The sequence below is a fragment of the Myotis nattereri genome (genome assembly GCF_964212035.1).
Source record: "Myotis nattereri genome assembly, chromosome: 2".
Taxonomy (NCBI): domain Eukaryota; kingdom Metazoa; phylum Chordata; class Mammalia; order Chiroptera; family Vespertilionidae; genus Myotis; species Myotis nattereri.
In genome coordinates, this window is record NC_138076.1 from 35,446,540 (window position 1) to 35,469,681 (window position 23,142).

Consider the following 23,142-nt stretch of genomic DNA (forward strand, 5'->3'; position numbering starts at 1 on the left):
TTACCAAAGGTAAATGATACCTTTAAGCTATAAAATTCTATAAAATTCTAGAATGACACTTTTTAAAAATATATATATTTTTATTGATTTCAGAGAAGAAGGGAGAGGGAGAGAGAGATAGAAACATCAATGATGAAAATCATTGGTTGGCTGCCTCCTGCACGCCCACACTGGGGATCGAGCCACAAACTGGGCATGTGCCCTGACCAGGAATTGAACCATAACCTCCTGGTTCTTAGGTTGATGCTCAATCACTGAGCAACACTGGCCATGCATGATATCACATTAAGATAATTACTCATATCTTCCCAACTGAATATCTTAATGTTTAAATTTCAATAACTTAAAAAAATGTGATATGGTTTGATTTACTCTCATTTCCTATATCAAAACCAACATTATGGAAAATAAAGTAGATGATCCTATGTATGTAAAAGAATTATTTCCATTCTTTACATGAGTATGATATTCTATTGCAGAATGTTTTTCTATTGGTTCAAATTCTTCTTTTAAATGAAAGGAACTTGTCTTGGTGTGTTCTCCTTATTTCTAACTATAAAAATATATATTAAGTTTATTTCTTTTGTATTAATTACTATTTATACAAAGTGTGAATATGCAGGAGAAAGCAAAAGATAGAGGCAGGTATAGAGAAAGAGGGAGAGAGAGAAATAAGGTATATACATACATGAGTATAGTGTACTATAGGGGAAAAAGAATGTGGGAACCATAATATAATTATTACATGCTACTGTTGTAGAAAATGATGCTGAGAAAAATCAAGATGGAAACTATAAAATTCTAATAGATAGCCCTGAGAAAGTTTAGTCTGAATGCCAAATATTATGTCTAATAAAATATAATCTTTCTGCTAGCTTAACTATTATTTGATTTCAACATATTTTTATTAAATGTATCACCAATAATTTATAGATACTAGCAAGTAAAAGAGAAAGCCAAATCTTTAAAAAATATGTCAATAAATTCTGATGTTAGACATGCATTATGCTACAACTGAAATTAAATAGACTCTAAAATTATGCTGCTTATTTATTATCATGATTGCATTTTAACATTGAAGTGTAAACACAAGTATGGTCATAAATGATGAATTTACATTGTTTACTTAATTATTCAAAGGCAGTGAAGTAAGAGGATATTCAATTTGGAGAGTGTTCTCTCTCTCTCTCTCTCTCTCTCTCTCTCTCTCTCTCTCTCTCTTTCTCAACAGTTTTCACTTCCTTTTAGGTTATAAGAGAATTTCCATTTACTATTGAGACTAAAAATGGGAGCAATCATTTCACTGACCTTCATAAAAAAAAAGTAGCAATAAAATGTGACATATTTGCAATGTATTTCCAAAGACAAAAATTCTGAACACTTCATTAATGAAAAGCAATATAAACTGGTGGCACAGTAGTATTAGGAAAACACGACTACATAAAATCAAAATGAAATAAAATAGAACAAAAGCTGCAAACATGCCTTGTCATTGAGGAAGGCTGATGATGGCGACTATGGAGTATCAATCACCTGTAAACTGCAGTCAGGAGAGGCGAGCCCAGGCACTGTCAACTCTGGTAAGTGAGCCCAAGTCTGGATGACTAGCCCAAGTATAAACAGTTAGGGAGTAGATCACTGGAAGGAGATCGGTGTATCTCCAACTGCAGGTCTACGTCTCTTTCAAAACACTACGATGATTTTAGCTATATATCTTTGTAGTGAACTAATCCTAGGTTATAGAGCTTATTAATACAATTAGTGAGAATTACGTATTTGAAAGCATTGACAAATTGTAAGTTACAATAAGACTACCCAATTAGAATATATTTGAAATATACAGTCATGTATGCATTGATGTATTTTAGTCAATCTCTTGTCTTGCTGGGAACATCAGCAAGCATCACTTTATATAGGAATGCATAGACAGAGTGTTGGTTGGTTCAAGTGACCCTAGTTCTCTTACTTAACCTCTTGTCATAATAACTTGATACACCTCAAGTAGGGGTCAGAGGGCACCTGCAGCCTCTATTGCAAAAACAAATGGTAATTACGTGGTGATTTAGCCCACTAGCCTTCTCTCTTTTGCTCCACTTTCCTTCCCCTATTCTTCTGTCTCCTGTATCCTCTTTGGGTAGAGATTCAGAAACCTGGTTACAAGATCCACTTCCTGACATTGCTTATATAACCTGTAGTTTTTGGATAATCATGACACTGTGGCACACTGATTCTGAAGTATCAGTAAAGGGTCTGAAGTTTGTCAGGAATCTTCTAAGAAAGCTCTGTGGGATGTGCATTTGAAGTCACCAGCAACTAATTCAAGAATAAAGTATGTATGACTTTCCACTTCTGATTACTGAATTCAGACAGCTAAATCTGCAATCAAGGTTTTAAATTAACTTCCAACCCCCAGATTTTACTCAACTGTCCAGATGTGTCCATTTGATCTAGAGATTCCTCTTCCACATAGGTACTCCCTTGGGAAGCAGCCAACATCTGTCAAAGATTCCAAATGGACTGTTTTTATCCTTTCATCCTCCTCACTAAGGCTCAGAAGGGCTTCCCCATTTGTGAGGAGGAACCAAATGATGGAATGGTTGGCAGCCTTATCACTCCAGGTGATCCTTGAACTTTAACATTTCTGAGTGATCCGGAGTGTTGTAGCCCTGTGGCAAATAATGTACTCACACCATCACCTGCCTTTATGTAACCTGCCTTATCACAGGCTTTAGTGGGAAGTAGTTGACTCATCCACCTTTGAGTCCTTTGGTATTCACAATCACTCACTGTTGCCTTCCAGAAGATGTGTGCTTCAATGATCTCAAAGTCAGTTGTGGCTCAGGGATAGCAGCATGCCCATTTTATTCTTGCCCATTCTCATAACTTATCCTGCCCCCCCTGGGTGATGTCTTCAGCCCTTGGGGTGACTCAGTCTCAGAACTCTGCCATGTACCAGGACAAAGGCATTAACATCAGTTCCCATGCATGACTCTCAGCAAGTATCACTTGGCTCAGGGCAAAGTTGAACCGGGTGTATGGTTTTTATATTTTGGGAAACCATAGAGAGCCTAGAGGTACTGTGAGTGTGGACATCAGGAAAGGGACTTCACCATCTCATTGCTGTCTGACAGTACAATTGTAAATTGGGAGCAAATTTATTGATCTCAAGTATCTCTTTAGGAGAGTGCTAGCAAATACCAGTTTCCCAGCATCTGGACACCTGGCTGCTGGAGAATTGATATTAGACAGGATAACAAGCCTGTTTGCGGCCAGCACTCATGTAGGGATAACCTAGACATGTCTCAAGGGGCGATGCTCAGGAAAATCATGCGTTTCCCTATATACTAGTAGTGATTTAAGTAGAACAGCCTACTGTTCTACTTTTTATGGCATCTGTTAAAAATATGCTTACCACCCCACCACCAAAACTTTTAACCTATCTTTTTCTGAACTTATCATTTTCACTCTTAATCTTAATACTAAGGATGAAATATCTCTACTTCTATCAGAGGCCAAAAACTCCTCTTAGTCTATCTATCCTATCCCATATTGACTTCTAGGAGAATTTTTGTAGAAATTATGCAATTTCTCTCTGCAACTCTAATTTCTTTTTCTCCATCAGATTATTTACATCATTTCACAAAAACCCAATATTTAAAAAACAAAATAAAGTAAAAAGTTCCTTCACTCTGCATATTTTTTCAATCCTGGACCCAATTCTGTATGCCTTTACTCAATAAAACTCTTGAAATTACTGGCTACATTGTTCCAGTTCCTCTGCCACTGAACAGTCTTTGGCTACATCACTTCATTGAGACTGTGCTTATTAAGGTCTCAGAACACCTTCACGTTGCCAGTTCCATTTGTCTTTGTGCTATTCTTCAATAATATCTCAGCAATATTCATCAAACAATACTACAACTTCCTTTTTTCTCCTGGCCTCCCCAACACCGAATACTCATGCTTTTCCTTCTACCTCTCTTTCATTCTTTTTGCTGATGCCTCTTCTACATTTTCATCTCAAAATGATGGCATTCTCCAAGGTTCTCGTCAGCGTCCTATTCCCTCTTCTAAGTATCTTCTGTTGTTAGATATTTTCATTCAGCTCTATAAAACAATTATATCTATTCCCAATTAGTTTATATATCCAACCTAATATTTTCAAATTTATCTCTAACAAATATTTCCAAGCCAAAACTCTAGAATCATGCACCCAATTCCCTACTTATACACTGATGCAAATATATAGTGGTCATATCAATTTTAACTTAATAAAAACAACACTTCATTTCCCACACTTTAAAAACCATTTTCTTCCTGAGATTGCCACATTTTCATAGAAACAACTATTGCTCAATCTAAAATGCAAGACTTTTTCATTGCTTCTGGTCTTTTGCTTATTCCCCAACACTAAACATTTCTATTCTAGGTTAAGACAGTTGGGATAAAAAAAAAAAGTGTCAATCATCTTACTAACATATATCTCATCATATCATTTCCATTTTTATCATTACTATTTGACTCGAGGTGCTTTTCCTATCTTGTCTGGACTATTACCATAAACTCCTATCTGACTTCTGCTAAGATCTTATCTCTTCTATGTGTTTCAATCCCACACCTAAGTGAATTTTGAAAACCACGTAATATATATTATGACATTCCCATACTTGAAACATTCAGCTAGCTTGTAATCAGTCTTAGAAAAAAAAATTAAGTCTCTTCCCCTTGCTTATGCAGTGCTATATGCTCTGGCCCTGTCTCATACCATTTTCTTCTTTGCTTTCTGAGACATGAAAGTGAAGTTAATCTATAGAGCCAAGTTTTTGTACAAATGAATTTTCAAAAACTAGCCAAGTACCAATGCACATGGATTAGCAACAGTCCGACTCAATACTTCCCTGGGTGTACTCTCTCTGGATAGAGAGGCCATCACGTCCTCATCTGTCTTTTAGCTAAGAAGACTAATGTAGGCTACATTCAGGCTCACTACCTACCTCTGACCCTACTAGGTGTTCATATTATGTCAGACACCTTCAGACATTACTTTGACCTTCAGACACCTTTTACATTACTTTAAAATTTGTGATATACCTTCATTCATCGAAACAATCACTCCACAACTCCATAAACCTCCTCAAACAAAGATCCTTATGTTTCTCTGTCTTCACCCAATAATAAACTCAATCAGACACTTTAGAAAGTGGGTAGGAAACTAGAGTCTACAATGGAACAACTCAGTACTGAAAAATGTTCATCACTTCAACTCAGATGCAGATTCATGTGACATTCAAGGGAATAAAACAAATGCTAATGGTTGGTTATGAATGTTTCCTAATATGTCAGGCATTATTCTCTATTTTATTTACAGTTCTCAGGGATCTACCTAAAACCATCATCCAAGTGTCTGACTCATAATATTCTATCAATAATAGCTATTGTGGTAAAAAATAATATTACTATGTCAACTTTGTGAAGTAACTATTTTATCTTCCATATTTTGCAGAAAGAAAACGGATACTTAAAGGGTAAGGGAATTTATTTTTGCTTGTAAGTCTGGTAATTAACATATCTAACACAAACTAAGGCATACTGACTTTAAACTTCCAGATGTGATCACATCAGGGTGGCCTTAATTAAAACTCTCCAGGGTTCTTTACCTTGCAAAGATGATTTTCTAACGCACGTATCACCTTTTATCTTCCTGTATAGGTGAGATATCCCCTCTGAGCTAGCAGCGCCAGAAGATTGGAGTCATTGACTCATTCAAGTTTGGTCTTGGTCACTAACACAAGACCGGATGTATAGTGTGCTCAGTGAGAATTTGCTAAAGTGATGAAGATAACTTCTGGCATGTGGCATTCATGTCACTGAAGACCAAAGGAAAACGAGCTGTGTTAGCTATCACAAGGCACCAGGACTGAAAACAGGCACAAGTACGTGCTTTTCCTTATAAATAATCTAATCTAATAAAAGAGAAACATGGTAATTGGTGTACGACCGCTACCCTTCCCATTGGCTAATCAGGGAGATATGCAAATTAACTGTCAGCCAAGATGGCGGCCAGCAGCCAAGCAGCTTGAAACTAACATGAGGCTTGCATGCTTCAGTGACGGAGGATTCCAATGTTCCCCCCCTGCCTTGCTGGCCTCTGAGCCTGCAGTTTGAAACATTTTAACAAATATAGAAACTAAAAAAGAAACCCAGAAACCAGCTTTCAGCGAGCTGGGATCTCGGAGCTGGAGTCAGAGCTGGAGTTATACATTGTTTCGATTACCTACTTTCAGCAGCAGAGGCCTAAGAACTGGAGCCTCAGAGCTAAAGCTGGCCCAGAATTCTTTTTAAAAAAAAAAAAGAAAGAAAAAAAGGAGCGGTTGGGAGCTTCCGTCACCTGCCAGCCTGAAAACAGCCCTCAGCCCCTCACCCAGACTGGCCAGGCAACCCAGTGGGGACCCTCACCCTGAAGGGTGTGTGACCAGCTGCAAACAGCCCTCAGCCCCTCAACCAGGTTGGCCAGGCACCCCAGTGGGGACCCCCACCCTGATCCAGAACATCCTTCAGGGCAAACCAGCTAGCTCCACCCATGCACCAGGCCTCTATCCTATATAGTAAAAGGGTAATATGCCTCCCAGCACCGGGATCAGCGGAGCCGAGAGACCTCCCGGCACCAGGATCAGTGTGACAGGGGGCAGCGCCCAAACCCCCAGATCGCCCTGCTGCTCTGTGTGTGACAGGGGGTGGGGCCACAACCTCCCTATCCTCCCTGCTCTGTTCATGACAGGGGAAGGCGCCCCAACCTCCTGATCAGCCCTGCTCTGTGCCTGATACGGGGAAGCTCCCTAACCTCTGATCGCCCTGCGGCTCTGTGTGTGACAGGGTGTGGCACCCCAACTCCCCACCCCCACGGGCCCTGCTCTGTGTGTGACAGGGTAGAGCCATAACCTCCCCATCGGCCCTGCCCTGAGTGTGAGAGTGTTGGCATCCCAACCCCCTGATCGGCCCTGCTCTGTGTGTGACAGGGGGTGGTGCCCCAACTCCCCTATTGGCCCTACTCTGTGAGTGACAGGGAGGAGCTCCTCAACCCCCTGATGGGCCCTGCTCTGTGCATGACAGGGGGTGGCGCCGCAACCTCCCCATCAACCCTGCCTTGAGTGTGACAGGGGGCGGTGCCCCAACCCCCCAATCGGCCCTACCCTGAGTTTGACTGGGGGTGGCATCACAACCTCCCGATCCGCCCTGCTCTGTGCATGACAGGGGGCGGCGCCCCAACTCCCCAATCTGCCCTGTTTTGAGCCCGACCAGGGGCTGCACCTAGGGATTGGGCCTGCCCTCTGCCACCCGGGAGCAGGCCTAAGCCAGCAGGGCGTTATCTCCCGAGGGGTCCCAGACTGCGAGAGGGCACAGGCCAGGCTGAGGGGCCCCCCTTTCCCCTCGAGTGCACAAATTTTTGTGCACCGGGCCTCTAGTTCCTATAATAATTAAGCAAACTCATATAGCACTTACTATGTGTCAGGAATTGTTCTAAGTTGTCCTATGTTAACTCATTATATGCTCTAAATAATCTAGGGGTAGCAACTATTATTATCTTCATTTTATATCTGCAGAAGCTGAGACAGAGACGCATGAAACAACTTGGCCAAGGCCATGACTAAGAAATGGTAGAGATGTGCATCCTGCACAAGCATAGGGCACTGGCTCTATTTCTTATGCAGTTGGCTGGGCTGTTTGTCTCCATGGTGGTAGAGGTCTCCTGTAAAAGTAGGTAAAGTTATTTCCAGAAATTAGGCAAAAACTAGAATCTATGTGGTTAGAATGTGAGATAGTTAATATCACACGGAATTAGAAATAGCTATTCAAACAGAAAGAGGGGCACATATTTCCCTAAATTCTGTTGTGAGCACAGTGGATTTCCCACCTGGCAAGAATTAAGTCTCTATGAACTAATAACAGATTACATTAGTCTACTCTCCTTGAGGCTCACCATTTCCAAGGAAACCAAACCAAGGCTGATGTTGAAATCTGAAACATGCAGCCACATACTGCCTCTTGCTTTTTAAAATAGGTATCAAGAAAGACAGACTCAATTTAAACCACATTGAGGGATGCAATTTTTGCTGGGGATGCAATTTACATGGTGCCCAGAAGGGAAGCTACTCACCACACATGGACATTTTCTTATCCATTTTCTATGAAATGATCTTTAGATTTAGAAAACAGCTGTCTTAGAAATGCGTTCATATATTCAATTGATATTCATGAATACAATAAAAATGCTTTTAATGCAATATTTTATTTAAAATAATTTATTGGATAGAAGATCTCTCAAGTTGTGTTTTTGTCCACAATAAAATACATAGGAGTTTAATAATCACTTCAAAACATCCCCCCCGCAAAGCTAAGGTAAAAATTTCCCATGTGAATATAATGTATTCATAGTGCTGGCAATTATAGATAGAACCTCTGGAATACACCTACACAACAGATGTTATATAATGTTTTGTTTGTTACAAGCATAACTGAGTACACTGCAAAAAGTAAATCATTTCATAGAAAATAGAAAAATGATAAGGTGCTCCTTAACTGAAAAAGCAGTATGTTTAAAATTATTTAAATATTTACCTCTATAGGTTTAAATTCCTGTTACTATCAGAAGCTATGTTTGCTTTTCTGGTTTCGATTTTTTTTCCTTTTCCTTTCTTTCTTTTGTTGTTGTTAATTCTCACCAGAGGATATTTTTTTTCCATTGATTTTTAGAGAGAGAGTGGTAGAAGGGTGGGTGGAGGGGGAGAGAGTGAGGGAGAGACAGAAACATGAATCTGAGAGAGACACATAGATTGGTTGCCTCTCACATGTGCACCAACCAGATCCAGAAATTTAACCTGCAACCCAGGTATATGCCTTTGACTGGGAATTGAACCCGCCCGTGTCCCTTCAGTGCATGGACCAACGCTCTAACCACTTAGAAACACCAATCATGGCTTTTCTTCCAGTTTTGAGCTTATCATCATGGATCTTGAATAACTGAAATAACAAAAGATACATGGAAAGATTTTTTTAGTGATGTAATTCAATAAATAATATAAGAAATTTAATCCAACACTAATTTAATTTATGCAAAATTGTTAGTGTTCATAAAAGGATCCTTATTCATTTACGCTTTAATTTACTTGATAAATATAATTTGTAACATTTTTATGATCCAAGTTTAGTATTTCAAGGTTCAGATGTAACGAAGAGGAAAAAAAACAAGTAGAAAGAGCATCTCGATCCTTTGTTGTTTATGGACAGGTATTTCGGGGCTGGTTTCCTTCTTACTCTCAGTTTCACAAACACACACACAGAAGAGGACACTGGGACTTGATGCAAACTTCATTTCCATCAAGGTGCCACCTCCCTGAGTGGTTAAGGTTAACTCTGACTAACTTTGCTAAAGGTGCGGGAGGAAGGAAAGCAAGAAATTGCATGTTTTAGCAAGTGTCAGGAAAACACAAATATTAAATTATCCATCTGATTTTCCAATTAAAAAATTCCCAAAAAAGGTTTAGATCAACAGGAATATTGAATATCAAGTACATTTAGTTTCATACTCACATATGCATGTATATATAATTAAATATAAGATTTAGATAATTATATACTGATCATTATATATGTATGTTATATGTGATTACATAAAAGAGTACGTTATTAATTATATTATGATTATATGTGATGAATTATATATTTATTTATTTGATTATATATATGTATAAACCAAAATTTTATCTCTGTATCATAAACCATCAATATAGACCTATTGACTTTTCATATCATTATATTAAATTCAAGACATTAGACTCTGCACTCACATTTAGATATCAGTGAGTTTGTCAACAATGAGTCCTTTCCACTGCCCTACATCACACATCATCTGTACTTCCATCCAGGTGTGAGATACAGTACTTACCGGGACCCATGTCTGATTCTGTTACTGGAGATTTTCTCTCATGTCACAAATACTGACCCACACAGCATTAAAACTATTGTCATTTTTATTTGTTGTCTATATGTAAATTCAGAAGCTCTATAATGTGAGTAAAATTCCATATTTACTGTATTACTTTTCCAAGTATATTAAAGTGCTTATTTCTAATGACATCTGACACCTGCAATCATGAGCTCCTTCCCAAGGAAAAAAATCATAAAGGTGTATTCAATTTCTTTGTCTCTTTTGCCCAATAACTTCAGGTGACCTCTAGAAGCATTTTGAGCTAGCATTGATTGAGGTTCTTTTAGGCCACATGTCTTCCCCAAACAGTACTTTGTGGTTCTAAATAAAATTATTAAAAAAGTGCCCTTAATAGGAGAGACATTGGTAGGCCTCCATACAAGGTGACTTTCTTTTCTGAGGGATAATTGTGAGAATGTATGACTTTTTATTTCATCATCTATGATAAAATTTCTATGCTCTTCTACATAAAACTCAATCAAGCGGAAGATCATTTGCAGTCAGATACCTTTAGCAGTTGGCATTCTTCTTGCTGTGAATTGGTTTAATTAGCCACTCTCTAATAGTCTATGCACAAGCATTTACTGATACCCTATCTGTGCCAGGGCCTGTGCCAGCGTGTGAGATGCAGTGGGAACGAAACAGATGCCATCCCTGTCCTCCTGCAGCCTGGAACCCAGCAGAAAAAAGCAAGCACTGAATACATCATTAACATCATTATCTTAATAAATACTGTAGAAAGAAAAGTGCAGAGGGAATGGATTAGGTCCTTCTGTGGGAACTTTTATCAGCGAGGTCTAATCTGGCCCAAGGGACTCAGGACACAAGTCTGCATCGTGACTCAGAGCTTTCCAAATTTAAAGCCCATAATAGATGGGTGACCTTGGGCCAGCTCCTTAACACTTAGAGTCCTTAGTTTTGGGTTCTGTGAAATTATTAGTGTAAAATGACTGCTATGTAAGCTTGGGGTGAGGGCTAATTGAGTATATATTAAATATATATGTCTATGTACTTAAAATTAAATGTTAAATGTATATACATATATATGCGCATATATGTGTACAGATATATATATATGCATATATGTGTATACGTACCTATTAGTATATGTATTTAAATACATATTTTATAGAACAGAGCCTAGTAAATGCTTTTTTTGTGTTAGATATAATTATGCTTTTTACTTAGCACCAAAGAAAAAGAAAAAAATATTCCAGCTAAAATATAAATGATGACTGAAATTTAATATGGTAGGGGTGAAGGAAAAGGGAAGTAGAAAGAGAATCCACCAGAGGTAGAAATGGAAGCCAATGTCCAGGCCTTGAGTTAGGAAATAATGAGCTTAGAAGCACTTAAAGAGGTCCAAAGTGCAGATGCTGAGGGACCAAAGGGAACAGGGTTCTTTGATGAGTGGCTCAAGGCAGATAGTTTTGTTTTTTTACAGAAAGAGAAGGGCAAAGTAAACAAATAGCAATAGATAGAAGTAAGACCTTAAGGGAAGGAGGAAGAAAATGGACAAGAGTGGATTAGGCAGGAGGAGGGATGACAGAGCACACAAAAGAGAGAAAGGGGCTCACTATTGCATTAATGCTTGCCATGTTGTATATGCTCAATAACAGTACTGTTTACTATTATTATTCTTGTTATCATTATCATTATTATTATTAACTAGAGGCCTGGTGCACAAAAATCCGTGCACTGGAGGGGAGGTCCCTTAGGCAGCCTGTGCCCTCTCACAGCCTGGGAATCCTCAGGGGATGTCCTACTGATGGTTTAGACCTGCTCCCCATGGATAGAGGGCCTAAGCCACAGTCTGACCTTCTTCTGCAGGAGGCAGCCAGGCCAGCCAATCAGGGAACAGAGCTGCCCCCATCACTCCACCGCTGCCGCCCGGCCTCCCTCTGTGGGAGGCAACCAGATGGGGCAATCAGGGGATAGTGCCAGCCCTCCCCCCCATCACCCCTCCACTGCAGCTGGTCACTGCCCCCACATCGCCGTTCCCTCCCTCTGCCTGCTGGCACAAGCCTCGGCTGGCCTGGAGCCTCCTGCTCATCGGCCCCGCCTCCTGCTGACTGGTTGTTCTGCTATTCTGTCAATTTGCATATTACACTTTTATTATATAGGATTATATCTGACATAGCTATTCTACATGGGTGTTTTTATTAATTTATTACTCAATTCTAATATAGAAATTGCATTGGAATGACCATTACAAAGTAAGACTTTCCAAAAGTCATCCCACTGTATAAAATTCTTTATTGACTTTCTATTACCACTAAACAATCTTAGCCTATTATCCCCAAACACTTTACAATTTGGCAGTTGAAACAGTTTCTGATGTCATTACATAATATTTGTCTCTTTATTCCTTGAACTGCATGCATTTCAAATTACTTGCATATATTCAGGCAAAACAGGATTCTTATATCCCTTCCTTTGCACACTTTCTTCCTTGTGGCAAGTGATTACTCATTATGTGATTACTCATCAGTTCAGTTCAAATCTCATTTCTTTAGCAAAGCTTTTTTTACTACCAAGTAGAGTTACACAAATTCCTCTCTGTCCATTGAATCTCCTTTTAAATAAATGTACTCTTGCACTTGTCATTGAAAATAAAAAAGTATGTGTTTACTTGTTAGTCCTCCATTCTCTTTCTTGATGGTACTGTGAGCATTTGAAATTCAGAGTTAACATTTTTCCTATTATCTTTAAAATAGAGATTTACTTTGGAACACAGTATGTGTCCAATAAACATTTGGAATACCTTCAAAGGCAATGTATAGATGCTGAGCATTTCCTGGATAATGGGAATAAAGTGGGGAACAAGTTAGACAAACCCTCGCCATTTGGGCATCCCATTCTAATTGTGCTGTTGTATATATAGACAAAAATAATTTATAAATATTTAATCTAATATCAGGCAGTAAGAAGAGCTATAAAAGTAAATCGAGTAACTGGGATAAAGTCTTATGGAGCAAAGGTTTGCAATAGTAAATAGGGTGCTTGCCTTACGTTGGCTTCCAAAGAAATGGTCATTTGGATGTGGGAAGGTTATGGGGGAGCCCCCCAAGAAGGGAGTGAATGAAGCAGGATTGGGCAGAGAGATTGAATAAGCTGCAATGGCAACAAAAACATTAGTGAATTCCACATGGAGCTCTAGAGCTGTGATGACCATTCAAGGGATTTTATGAACTGCAGCAAGAGATCCAAACTTTGATTCCCCCACATCTACCAGTCACTTGCTATCCCCAGGGAGTTAGCATAAGCTTGAGAGAAACAACTCCCTTTTCTATGAAAGACTGAGCTGACTGCTAACATCAAGCGATATTCCTGGTAATGAGGGAGTGTGTGCTTTGGTCTTAAGAGGAGAATCTGTTAGGCCAACACTATGTCCTCTGCAGTATACAAGATTACCTTCTTGAGGTCATGCTTGAGCAGGAATTTGACAGAATTAAGAAAACAGAAATCTGGGTAAAGAATTTTCCAGGCAGAGAAACACACATCTTTAAAAGCCTCGAGGAAGAAAGAAAGCTGTTGAGATGAGGTGTTGAAAGGAAAACATAAAGCTGAAGTTCAGTGAGCAAGACCAGGTGTGGTAGGAAGCATGCGAGTGGGAGAGAGAGCTTATATCTTAAAGAATCCCATAGACTATGATGTGAAATTAGTATTATACAATTTAAATGTAATGGAAGGCCAGTGAATAATTTTATATGATTTCTATTTTCTAAATGATTACTCTGGCTGCCTTGTAGAAAATTGGTCTCAGGAGATGAAGCATGAAATCAGGAATCAAGTTGGTAAACTAAAGCCATAGCTTGGTTGAGGGATGCAAATCATCTGGATTAAGATCACAGTTAGGGCAGTGGCAAACGGAGGTCATGGAAGAGTGACATAGTAAATGAAGCTTCCTCATGAATTGTATGCAATCTATGAGTAAAAATGAGAAACAAAAGATGACTCCCAGGATTTTGGTTTCAGCAGCTAGATAAATGGTGTTGCCATGTTTCATCTGGATAAGATAGTCAGGAATAAAATAATTAAGAAATGTATTTTAGTGCTTTCAAGTTAGTATTAGATTTTTAAGCAGAGGTTTTGAGTAAGTAGTTGCATATACAAGTATACACTTGGGGAGAAGTTGGAGTCAAAATTATAAATTTTGGAGGTCATAGCATATAGAAAGAATGCATAGCCTTTCAAATTGAGGAGATCATTTAGAATTTTATTATATAAAAAGAAGAGGGTCTAAATTGAGTTCTTAGGAGCACACAGAAAGAAGTTGATCAATAGGTATAATGGTGCAATTGCGGGTGGGTATTTCTTTATGATACAGAGACTGTGAGCTCAAAAAAGTACAAAATGTTTAATATGCTTTTATAAGAGGTGTGTGTAGGGAGTAGTAAATTATGCGTTTCTGCAATTATTGGATGGTGGACGAATAATAAGCAAACAAGTATCTCATACTAAATGATCTGTATTTTGTTCTGAAGACAATGGATTGAATGCGGTTATATATAATTGCATACAGAAGGAGAGGAGTGGATAGATTTTAGGTAAGTTTATAATTTAGAAAGAAAAAACTTTGTTGCTCATGAGATATTCATGGGATAGCTATGTCTGATTTCCATATTTCTGACTAAATTACTGTGGGAAAGGTTGACTCTATTCGTTTATCAATTCATTCATTCAACAAATGTTAATTGAGCTATTATGGATTAGTTCTCTTCTAGGTAGTGAGGATATAACAGTGAACAAAACAGACAAAGGTGCTACTGTTCCATTTGTGTTAAAGGTAATTAACTTGAATTAAAAATACATGAATTAAATATATAGGTTAATATAGTAAAACATAGATGTTAATTATCCATCTATTCTCTTATATTAACCACCTGTAATGGTTATGAAAGGGACAGAGGTGAGTAAAAAAAATGATAATTTAAAAATAAGGCAGGGAATAAATGAAGTAGTAGATAAAAGCTACAATGTTAAAGAAAAATGTGTGCTTTGCTATGAAGAAGGAAAGGGATGTCTCCCATTTTGTCTGCTGGTGAGGAGAAGGAAGTATGATGGAAAGGAGCATTTTGAAATTGAGCCCTTTAAGAGACGTAATTGATTTACTTAAGTTTCACAGAGGGAAATGGATTATAAGAAACATAGTTTCCAAAATATATTATAATTTAATAAGTATACATACATCATATTTATAATGAAAACCATTGTACTCTCTAAATAATACTTAATCATAAAATATTTTGAACATATAGAAAATAGATGAAATGATATTTTTAAAGTTATTGCAACTGGCATTACACTGTTTTATTGTCAGTGTTTTTATTGTTATGTATACCAATTTTATTTCTTACCCTAACCAACTCAAGTTGGGTGTAAGAAAGTTAAATGGGAGAAAATTTCATGTATGTAACGTAAGGGCTAATCAAAACGCAGACTGAAGCTAGAATTGTATTTATACTGAGGTAGCTATTAAACTTCTTGAAGTTTCATTTATAATGTAAGCCCTTCAAAATCTATATTTGTAATCAAAGATATATGTCCTTCTGTAAAGTAAATTCTGATAGCAAAAAAGGATAGTCTCCTTTTTCAACCTGATAATTGCTTAAGAGTTGTTCATAAATAATCATGAGGGATTTTAAGAAAAAAAAAAAAAAGAAAAAAAAAACAGACTAAAACATCCAACAACTACAGAGAATAAGTGACATGGCATAAAACTCGTGGGTTTTGACCCCTGAAAGTTAATTTCACATGTATTTGTATGCTAATAGTTTGCTAATTTTATATCTAACATATTTTATCACATTTTTAATTTCAAATCTGTTTTGTGAATTATCAACTCAAGCCAAAAATGCTTTTCATTTAGCAGGTACATAACACATGCTAAAGGAAAAGCTGATGAGGCTCTTAAAATAGATTATTCAGTTAATCTATGAAGTAACATTCCTACTCCATGGCACCAATAAAACAAGAAAGTTTATATAACTTCAATTACACTCTGCAAACATTAATGACAGAAAATTAACATAGCAAAGATTCCTTGTGTTTGAGGATTTGAACGATGAGGGACATGCATATATGTAAATACAAATATTACCTGATACTAAATATTGCATTTGATGCATGGCACCGTATATATATTTTTATCTGAGGAAACCGAGTAGAACCTGTAACATAGATGAAATAAGACTTTCATTAAAACTCTGAATTAACAGATAAGTCTAATCTAAAAGAGCTATAATTTCATATTTAAGAAAAAGAATCCAAAAGAGTTGATCTTTACCATATAGATTAGCAAATACACCAAATGTCAAATTGGAGGAAGTACAAATCGTGAGACTGTGGGCAGTTTTTCAGTAAGACCAATGATGCAGTACAAAAAACTGTAAGACTAAGTTATTAATAGAAAAAAGGAAGTAAAGTAATTCATAAGGTTGTCATAAGTTTTTGCTTTGTTTTTCCTCCTGTGAAGAAAGGAGATAACCACAATATAAAGGAGTCTGCAAAGCATTCAAACAAAAGCTCCTCCATAATAGATTTTTTTCAGAGCTTCATTTCATAAAATGTTGCTCTAATTCAGGGTATCTTGATACAGGAGACAGCTGGAATTGATAATAGCATTTCTCAAGGCTGTCATTAGTTCTGCAATATTAGCTTAAATTAGTATGGAAGAGAATGTAAAGTTCATACAGGTTTTTATTTCAATTCTTTATAGCATATAAAAGATAAAATGACATATTCCAATAAATTATGGAGGCTTGCTTTCTTCTGAGAAGAGTAGTCTCAATATATATAATTTATTCAGTATATAGAAATTCACTTAATTTTATTATATTGTAATTTAATTACAAAATAAATTACCTCCAAAAACATAAAACATTTTTACTAAAACAACTATATTTTCACTGAATTATTTATGTAAAATCCATTAAGAAAAGATTCATGCATATATTACCAAAACAAAACATGTAATATCTGTGCAATCAACAAGAAAATTTTGTTGAGTGCGATATTAATAGCAGTCTTGTTATCAAGACAATGAATGTCCCACACTGGATTCCACATGATTACGGTTTACTCCAGGCTAAGTCTCCATTAAGAGGTAATCTCATTCCTTCAAAGCCAACTGTGTAGACTGGAAAGGTAAACAAAAATTATTTGCTTAAATTATATAATTACATCTAACTTTTGGGGAAGCATTATATTGGTAATAAAAGTAGGAACTATATACAGATGGTTTTAAAAATGCAAATATGACATTAAATTGGCCATAGATATAAAATAAAACCGGTAATATACCTTCAAAAATTGTAATTAAATAATCAAGAGTTAAATATGTTTAATTGCCCATTAATTATCATATCATCTCATAGATATCCATACTTTTCCTTAGCATTTTAAAGCTGTTTGAATAATTAAGACAATTAATAAATACTATTTTTCACTATTGTTTGTAAATGTTCAATTAATAAATTATGTACATAAATGACCTATTTAACTGTATTTTTAAAATAGTACTTTACAATTGACTAGAGGCCTGATGCACAAAATTCGTGCCAGGGACTCAGCCCTCACAGCCTTGCCTGCCTTGGCCCACCCTTGCAGTCCCGGCTTAGTCCAGAAGGTCGTCCGAATGGACATCCAGTCTAATTAACATATTATGCTTTTATTATTATAGATTAAAGTTCTCAGAGTAAACTGTCTATGTGAAGGTGTGGACTACAGCCTCAATATTTTAATATATCCAGCCATGTTCCACTTGCCAATCATAATGAAGAACTGAAGGTAGATTGTGCTCAAATAAATGATATAATAATTTCAATATCCATCAGCCTTGTAATGGAAATTGGAAGACTTGGATTATCAGAGGCATAGGAAAGTGAGCCTGGGATTCAGGGACAGAACTGAATCCTCAAGGGAGGCAGAACTACCAAATTAGGAGGGGTGGCATCTCATAAATATTGATTGCAGCAACTTTTTTTTTTAGTAGAGTGCCCCAATATAGACCCATAGAATTCCTGTATATTAAAGTCAAACAATGAGTTCCCAATCAAGGAGCACAAATGCATGAGAGATTGAGCCACTATGACTGAAAATCGGCAAGCGCAAATAAGCAAATTTAGCTAAGTAAAAATTTTAACACCTCCTAAAACTGAAAATATTGGAATGGTCAAACACAAAATACGTAAGAACTAGAGTCAATAGAGAAAATGGAGGAGATGCAATATTTGAAGATATAATGACTTAAAATATTTCAGGCCTTGTTATTATGAACACACTATGTAATATAGTACAGATGATGCATTCTAGAATCCTACACCTTGAACCAATACACTTTTATTAACCAGTGTAACCCCAATAAACTAAAAAACAAACAAACAAACAGAAAACAAAAAACAACAACCACATATTCCTTTATAATCTCCTAAATTTTGTGACATGCAACTATGGGGCCATACAACAACATGACAGTGAACTATTGGGCCAGACAACATCATTACAGGCAGCTACCTGGCAGAGTCATATTGGAACAGAAAGCTACTATCACAATAGGCAGCTATCTGGCGATATCACAACAGATAGAGTCATCTTCCAGGTTGGACACAATCATGAGAGGCAACCATTATCAGAACAGGCAGCCACTTTGGGAAGAGGAAGACACTACCACAAAAGGCAGCTGCTGTCGGACAATCTTCGATAGGGCCGTTTCAGTGATAGTTAATAATAGTAAGAGGTTAATACAATATGGTCTCTGATGGAAAAAAATGAATCTATACATATGGAAGCACAATGCTTCTCAAACTAATAGAAATAAGTTTATAGAGGAAGGTGTTTGGGGGCTGAGTAGAGAAGGCAAATAGGTTAAGAAGTACAAATTGGTAATTACAAAATACCACAGGGATGTAAATGACAGTGTAGTCAATAATATTGTACTAACTATGTGTGGGACCAGGTAGGTACTTGAAATATCAGATGGAGGAGACACACTCTGTAAAGTGTATGATTTTCTAACCACTATGCTGTCCATCTGAAACTAATATGGAGTAATATTGAATGCAAACTGTATTAAAAATAAAATAAATAAATTTAAATTTCCTGTAATGCTACTGACTTCATTGGAAACTACTCACTTTAAATCTAAGAGCAAGACAAGGATGCTCTTCTCTGAGCTGTTGTTCAACCAAGTACTAGAACATCAGTGCAAGAAAAAAGAAAGCAAAAGCAAAAGCATAAGGTTTTGGAAGAAATAAATATAGAAAATATAATTAATTACCTTAAAATACAAAAATGCTATAAGGAAATTACTCACAATAATAATAACAGCATAGTATACAGATAAGTTTGACAAAAATCTATTTTTAGCATTTTTGTACTAAAACAGTTTTAAAACTTAACTTAAAAAATACATTATTATTATTTTTAATGTATATATTGTTTTATTAATTTCAAAGAGGAAGGGAGAGGGAGAGAGAGATAGAAACATCGATGATGAGAGAGCATCAATGTTGCCTCCTGCATGCCCACAATGGGAGTGAAACTGGCAACCTACGCATGTGCCCTGACTGGGAATTGAAGCATGACCTCCTGGTTCATAGGTCAACGCTCAACTACTGAGCCACACTGTCTGGGAAAAAATGTATTATTTAATTATTCCCTGTACCACTATAATAAGGATATCTAAGAACAAAATAAGTAAAATAAAATAAAACACTCTTACTATTCAACAAGCAACCTGAGAATGTCTTATAAATGATTTATAAAATATATGCAGAGAAAATGATTTAAAACTCTACATTTAAAGGAACCTAAATATATGGAGCAAATACCCTCTAATAAATCAAAATCTGGGAGAAGGCATTTGCAACATAAAAAACTGACAGGCACTAGAATCCAAAATATGTAAATTATTAAGACAATTACCTGGTAGATATTTTGTTAAAAGACATGGATAGATACTTAACAGAAGAAGAAACATGTCCAATTCTATTATTACTTATGGAAATGCCCATTACTACCAAAGTAAAATTCCATTTTATATTTGTAAAGTATGAAAGAAAAAGAATGTAGCAAAAAGAAGTGTTGCATAGGGTATGGATCAATGAGAATTCTCATACATTGCTCTGTTCCATCAGTTTGGGAAAAACAGTTTAGCATTTGCATACCAAACAACCCAGAAATTCTATGCATAGTTATACAGAAGAAATTTCTATATATTTGCTTCAGGAATCATGTATAAGCTATTTCAGGCAACATTACTTCATTAGAGAATAAATTGTTTCCTATATATTAATAAATTAGTATATTTTACAAAAGTAAAAGTGAATGGAATATAAATAGTATAGCATAGCTACTTGTAACATCACAAATAAACATTAGAAATCCAAAGTTAAAAAAAGAAATGCCCAGTGGACTTTGTACAGTATAAGATCACTTTTATAAAGCTTAGAATTAAATAAAGCTAAAAAATGTATTTCTTAGTCATGTATATACATATTTACCAAGACAAGGAAAAACTAAAAAGAAAGCTTAAGATATTGGTTAATTTATGAGTTGAAGGCAGGGGATGGGATAAAACAGAAATAGAAAAGTATGTGCGAACTATTAGTATGCTCAATTTCTTGGATGAAATGATAGATTTACAAATTATTTTTCTTTATAACTTAAAGTATGTAATATACATTATTAGCTTTTGTGTGTGTCAGATATTATATCAACATATAATAAAGAACAGAAATTTAAGTGATCTACATATAAACAGTTTCAAAATATTTTTCAGAGACATCCAACCATATTTTCACAAAAGTTTTGATTAGAGACAATAACATTTGCAACATTTTTTCCATGAAATTATATAAAATATAGTTTTGGAATTTCCCATTTGTTTTTATTTTACTTCTCACAACTTTTGCTTTGAGAGATACCCAAGGTGTTTTCATGGTATCCTGGGTATACCAGTAAGCTCTGTGTTGACGAAAATTATACTGGACTACAAAATGGGAAAAGTAGGTTCAAGTGGGACCTGTACAATTAACTCTGATTAACTTTGGGCAAGTCACTGTAACTTATTTCAGTTTCTTCATTTGTGAAATTAGCAATGTCATTAAGTACTCTCTGTAGTCCCTTCCAATTCTAAAATTTTATGCAATTTTAACCTTAATTTGTTGTAAACACAAAGTTTAAAATACTGTTGAGCAAATGGGATTGCTTTTGTATTAAACTGCTTATGCATTACTAGAAATTATGGTAAAATGGTTTCTGTAATTTACTTGGCACTTCCTCATAAATTTATAAAATGTCTGTTGCATAATCTAACAAAATGTTGATACTTGAAATAAAGAGGCCAAACACCAAGGTACATTTTTAAATGTTCTGTTGTAGTTTCATTACTTGGTAGAGTGCAGCAGTGCCCGGAATAAATGAATGCACTAAATAAAATATTTAAAATTTAATGTACTTGCCTGGGATGAGAAATTTAAAATTTACATATGAATTGGATTGAGGCCCATTTCTTTGTTTTTCCACTTACAGAAAAGAAGTATTAACAAGATAAAATTGATTGTGTTTTTTTTTTACTATTTGAAAACTACTTCTTCAGATGTTTTTATATAATAAGATTTGGAAGGAATATGCTTAAAGAAAATGATAGGAAATAAAACATCAGATTTCCTAATATTTCTGTCTCTATGTCAAGTAAAATATGTGACTATATTTCATAAAAATTTTGAGATTCGATGAGATTATTTATATCCATTAAAATATTAAGAAAGCTGAGTTTGATCGCTTGCAAGATATCTTAGAATTCACTAAGCAATATGAAAATATAAGCAGATGAATTACCTATTAAATCTAATAATTTCCCTTGGAAACAGATTTTGACAGAGTTCTGACTTTTAAGAGAACCATATTATTACTTTGCCTAGTGTAACTGTCAAACCTGTGTAAAATCATGAGATAATTCACAATTTTCTTTCAAATTCACCTTTCCCATTAGCTTATATTTATAACTTGTATAATTTTTCATGTTTTTTAAAGTCAAAATATTGCCTATGGGACAATCTTTGTGTTTAATTTCAATTGCTTTATTTTATTGAAATACTTTTTGATAAATAGATCTTCTCATTGATAAACCAAATTTACACAGAAAATAAATAGTGATATTAAGAACATTTTAGTATAGTACATAATATACATAAATTACTCACAAAATGTCATTCTCAACATGGAATCCCTTTCCCCCTCCTCTCCTATGTCTATGGAATCTTCATTTTATTGATTTCAGAGAGAAGGGAGAGGGGGAGAGATGTAGAAACATCAATGATGAGAGAATCATCAATGAGCTGCCTCCTGAATGCCCCCTACTGGGATTGGGCTTGAATCAAACCATAACATCCCGGTTCATGGGTTGATGCTCAACCGCTGAACAACAATGGCTGGGCATAGAAGCATAGTTTTTAATGGGCAATCTTAGCTGGAGACCAATTAGCATTAAGGTAAATGAGAAGCCATTTCACAGTCAAAATGTCATTAAGGATTACGTTACGTCTCTGTTCTTATTTTCCTCCAGAATTGTTAATGTCACAAATGTACACATACACACACACACATACACACACACACACCATGATTTACAGACATGTAGATCATTAAAAATTGATTAAATAATCCTAGCTTGTTGATATTTACCTATACATATAAGCAATACTTATTTTAGAACAATTAATAGCATAAAAATAGTGGTAAGTCACTAATCATCCGAGAGATGCAAATCAAAACGACAATGCTTTATCATCTCACACCTGTCAGAATGGCTATCATCAACAAATCAACAAACAACAAGTGTTGGAGAGGATGTGGAGAAAAAGGAACTCTTCTGCACTGCTGGTGGGAATGCAGACGGGTGCAGCCACTGTGGAGAACAGAATGGAGCTACCTCAAAAAACTAAAAATGGAACTCCCATTTGACCCAGTGATCCCACTACTAGGAATATATCCCAAGAAACCAGAAACGCTAATCAGAAAGGATATATGCACCCCTATGTTCATAGCAGCACAATTCACCATAACTAAGATTTGGAAACAGCCTAAGTGTCCATCAGCAGATGAATGGATTAGAAAACTGTGGTACATATACACAATGGAATACTATGCTG